The sequence below is a fragment of the Saccopteryx bilineata genome, chromosome 2, assembly GCF_036850765.1.
Source record: "Saccopteryx bilineata isolate mSacBil1 chromosome 2, mSacBil1_pri_phased_curated, whole genome shotgun sequence".
Taxonomy (NCBI): Eukaryota; Metazoa; Chordata; class Mammalia; order Chiroptera; family Emballonuridae; genus Saccopteryx; species Saccopteryx bilineata.
Window position 1 is genome coordinate 310,528,848 of NC_089491.1, and position 5,053 is coordinate 310,533,900.

Here is a 5,053-nt window from a genome sequence, read left to right on the forward strand (position 1 = left end):
TTCACTTCGGAAGAGAGGGATAGAATTAGACAGGAAGGTAAAAAGGCAATCCTAGGGCTGGAAAGAGGATCAATAGAGGAAAATAGGAACCACATCGAGGCAGCTTTCCCTTCCATCAAACCTAAATGGGGTCACAACTCCCAGGAGGGAAAAGCCTTGTTGGACGCTTTTCACTGGTATCTCTTAGCGGGACTAAAGGCTGTGTCCCGAAGGCCCACCAACCTCTCGAAGGTTGCTGGAATTATCTAGGATCTGCAGGAATTCCCTGCTGCATTTTTTGAACACCTTTGTGAAGCATAGCGGGTGTATACCCCCATAGACCCGGATGCTACCGAAAACAGCATGGGTATTAATTTGGTTTTTGTGATCCAGTCAGCCCCAGATATTAAAAAGAAACTTCAAAAGCTAGAAGGGTTTGAGGGCATGAGTAAATCCCGGTTAATTTCAATAGCTCAGAAAGTTTTTCATAATAGGGAGACAATTGAGGTAAAACAGGATAAAAGAATAGCTAAAGTAGTAGCAGCACTCCAAGGATGAACTCTTTTAAGGATAAGGGGCCCCCAAAGGAGCAAAATAAAGATGGAAGTAATTCAAGGAAGACTAGGACTCGGCTAGGAAAGAATCAATGCGCTTATTGTAAGAAAGAGGGATATTGGAAAAATATATGTCCCACATTACAAACAGCCAAGGAAAGTTCTAAGGTCCTAAATCTTGAGGACTGAAGGGGCCAAGGTCTTTTCTGTTGAACCCCCAGGAACCCTGAGAAAGTTGGGCGTTGCTTTGGGACTAAGCCGGAGCCTCGCCGCTGCTGCCATCCTGCGCTTGTCCAGGCTAGGGTTCAGTCAGCCCTCCGGTTGTGCAAATAGGGACAGGCATGTCGGACAACTCCTCCTTTCCCCCCTCTCCTAAGAACCCTGGTCAACAAACTGCCATTTGCAAACAGCTCGTGGGCCTTTTGCCTTCTTAGGTATAGCTCTCTAATGGAGTGCCAAGTGTAGGTGCTGTCTCAATAGGGAAGGTGCCTACATATATAGTATAAATTTAAAATTTGGCTCCTAAAAGAAAATTTAATTATTATACTGTTAGTAATTGGCTCTATTAACTAATAGGTTTTCCAACCACTGGGTTAAGAGTGGTGACTTATTGTTCCCCCACTATTGTGTAAAAAGTGTTTTCCATAATAAAATGTATATGTTATTTTAAAGGCCTTTTGTTAATTCTTTATTTCCTGTTTTATAGCCTTGTAATATTAAAATCTTAGTTCAAACATTAGAAAATTTTAATAATGTCTTTTATGTAATGCTTAGTTTATTATCATTTTGCAACAATATTGTTCATTGCTAGGTAATCTAAAAAAAAAGGGAGTCATATCCTGGAACTCCTGCAAATCTATTTTATCATGCTTTTGTTAAAATTTCTTTTGAATACTAATGTACTGAGTTATTCAGCAGCGAAGAAACTCAGGAATTCTAAAGGAGGCACCAAAACCTGTTTTTCTTGAATTGATCCAGCTAATAACACTGCTTTTGTCTTCTTCCAAGAGTTTATATAGATAGAAAAGGGCTCTCAAGCCCCTCAGTGAGATCTTCTGAGCATGGCTTTTAAGGTCTATAATGACCAAAAAAGGAGACAAAAAAGGCAAATAAGGCCCAAAAGAGATCAGGAAAATACTGGCTTTTGGCATATACCCTTAAAGGCTCCAGCACCCCAAAGGGGCTTCATAGGATTCCATCAGGGCCCTGCTTCAAGAGTGGAAAGAATGGTCATTGAGCTGAGGCCTGCCAGGCTTCTCGGCCCCACCAAGGGACATGCCTTTGCTGTGAAAAAAGGGAGATGAGAAGGTAAGCTGCCCCCTTGCTCCACAGAAGGAGGATTCAGTCTCTTCCAGCCCTAATCCAGGTACCTGTAACCTGACCTTGCCCAGCCTGCTGAGACTTGCCACTGAAGGATTAAAGGTTGGCCCCTATCTCACTACACCATTTACAAGCCTAAGGTATTTCTTCCAAGCAACAGGTAAAACTGATCTCATTTCTTTTAAACACAAGGGCCATTTACTATGCCTTGCCTAAATATTTGAGTTTTATTTATCCCTCGAAGATCTTTACTGGGGGTAATGACAGTCTGATTTTTGTTGCTTTATTTAATGTATAGTGTTTCCTTTATTCCTCTTGTCTTAATGCCCCATGCCTATTGTACACTGGGATCTGATCCTAATTCTAATTAAAAGCAATAATCAGGCCCTGGCCAGTTGGCTCAGTGGTAGAGCGTTGGCCTGGCGTGCGGGGGACCCGGGTTCGATTCCCGGCCAGGGCACATAGGAGAAGCGCCCATTTGCTTCTCCACCCCCCCTCCTTCCTCTCTGTCTCTCTCTTCCCCTCCCACAGCCAAGGCTCCACTGGAGCAAAGATGGCCCGGGCGCTGGGGATGGCTCCTTGGCCTCTGCCCCAGGCGCTAGAGTGGCTCTGGTAGCGGCAGAGCGACCCTCCGGAGGGGCAGAGCATCACCCCTGGTGGGCGTGCTGGGTGGATCCCAGTCGGGCACATGCGGGAGTCTATCTGACTGTCTCTCTCCGTTTCCAGCTTCAGAAAAATACAAAAATAATAATAATAATAATAATAAAAAGCAATAATCATTAGGACTTAAACTCTAGCTGCAAAGTGTAGAAATGTGACCACGATTCCAGTGCCTTGTAGATTTTTTCTTAATATGTATAACTCATGCTCTTTAAGACATTTCTTAGACTGAAATAGAAATTAAGTTACATTTGTGAATAATATAAAGCAGCAATAGTGTCAACATAGATTTAGTGAAATTACATTAACGTGTTAAGAACATTTGTGACTTTAAAAATTTTATTTTGAATCCTGTTATATTAGTTAGAATTTTATTTTTGTTTAATAATCTAGTAGGCTTTACTCACTTTATTGTATTAAGACACTTGTTATAATATTCGTTACCATTAGCTATTTGAATTTTATTATTATTGTAATTCAAATGAATAGATGCCACCCAAAAACAGTGGAGTTTTGGGACCCTTATTGCCAAAGATTTATTAAAGATTTAAAAACAGGAAAGAAAGGAATTTTCCCAAATAAACATTTAAAATAGACTTTAATAAAATAATTGACAATTGTTAGAAAATTGTTTTTTAGAATTCTTTCCAGGTTTAGCTTACCCATTCTAGTATTGGACCTGCATTTGTGTCCACAGTCTCAAAGCTAATAAAAAAAGAACTCAATATTAATTAGAAGCTAATTTAAAGTTACATTGTTCCGACAGGTACCCAAAGGTTCAGGGCAAGTAAATTACATGAATCACATAATAAAAGAAATGTAACCACCCCTTCCTTAAGTACTGGCAGGATTTACAGATTACTCAGCAAAATGTTCAAAGACTGTCCAAGAGGCACTTCCAGCATTACCAGGAGATCAAGTACGTCACTCAAGGACTGACTCTCATGTGTACGGGTCCTGACACCATGATCCTGACCACTCCCACTGCTGCTAAGGTAGAAAGATGGCATGCCCTACTTCAACCACAAACCGGAAGCTGGTTGGTTTATGTACAGCAGATGTATGAAGAAACCCACTATGGACTCTTTTTAATCAAACTTTGGGAAAGGGGAAACTGGGGTAAAATAAAAACCAACTTAATTGTCACTAAAAGTTAAAGATTTTAAAATTAAGAGTTCTGACTAAAAGTAAATTGTTATAAAAGCCAGTTAATTTTATGTAAGTTGCAAAAGGTTTGTGCAGTTTATAGGAAATCAATCAGTAATATTTGTTTCTTTAGTAAACTATTAATGCTGTTTGTTTAATATCTGTTGCATGTTATAAATTAATATTCCTAGACAACAGCCTTATGCTCTTTAGTAAAATATTGATAAGTCAAGGATTTGACTTAGGAAATAAAAACAGTGGGAATTGTTGTAAGGTATTGAAAATTACAGAATTAATATTAATATTTTAGAAAGATTAAATTATATTTTATTAATTTGGGCTAGGTGCAGAAAGAGATTTGTAGATGGGATTTCTATGCTTATGTGATTAGCATAAAACCAAGATGGCCGATGGCATTGTGTTGTAAATGCAAAGGGGAAGGAGACTTGGATTCTCTGACATTCCCCCACACCTGTGGGGAAATGGGTGAATAGCTAGCCAGGTGTAGGCAAAGAAAGATTAAATTAAACCTTTTCTTATATTAAGGGCCATTTACAGGCATTTGTCCTCATGGAAACTACCTCTCCCCTTCTGAAAGCATGTAGTTAATGTATGTATCTCTGGACAAAGGAATAGCAAATAAACACTAGAAAATATAGGAATGTCTTTTAATGTGTAAAGTGACATGTTTACCATTGTGTTACCTTGTAAGTTTTTTTTTTTCAACATCTAGGCCATGTATGCAGAAGAGATTTGAAATGGTTATTCCATCTCAATTTACAATGGCCCAATGTTATTTTATCCCATGCTATAACTGCTTATATCACTGAAAAGACTATAGCAGCAAATAAATGGGAAGTACCTTGTAAGTTTCAATGTGAAGAAACATCTTTTTATAAATCCTATAGACAGATGTTATAAACTTGCTAATGAATTGTGTCCCATCCCCCCCCTCTTCATCCTTTTCCCAAACCTGTATAGATGAAAACAAAGGTTATAAGCTTATGCCGTGATGTCAGGCTTTTTCCCTGCCCTTGTATAATTAAGAGTATATAACCAGCCCCTAGAATATTATAGACACACACGATTTGGGACGGCAGCCCCGTGTAAGCTACATGTGGCTGGCATATTTAATAAATTTCCTCCTTTAATAAAACTCTTCAAAACTTATCTGGACTGAGTGTCTCTATGTGAACTCGATGAAATGAGGTATAGTGCCTTTCAGAATCTGGGGTGCAGTACTTTATAACAATTGCGATCTTGTTAGGGTCAATTATTTTCATAATCTTTTTTTTTTTTTCTGTATTTTTCTAAAGCCCGAAACGGGGAGAGACAGTCAGACAGACTCCTGCATGCGCCCGACTGGGATCCACCTGGCACGCCCACCAGGGGGC

At 39.3% G+C, this 5,053-nt stretch overlaps 1 non-coding gene across 1 annotated transcript; it reads right to left on the reverse strand.

Annotated features, from left to right (window-relative positions):
* Nucleotides 1-4,382: 4,382 nt before the first annotated feature.
* Nucleotides 4,383-4,518, reverse strand: LOC136327499 (small nucleolar RNA SNORA20). The gene has a single exon (XR_010729702.1). It is a non-coding gene; the product is annotated as a small nucleolar RNA SNORA20 (small nucleolar RNA).
* Nucleotides 4,519-5,053: the final 535 nt, after the last annotated feature.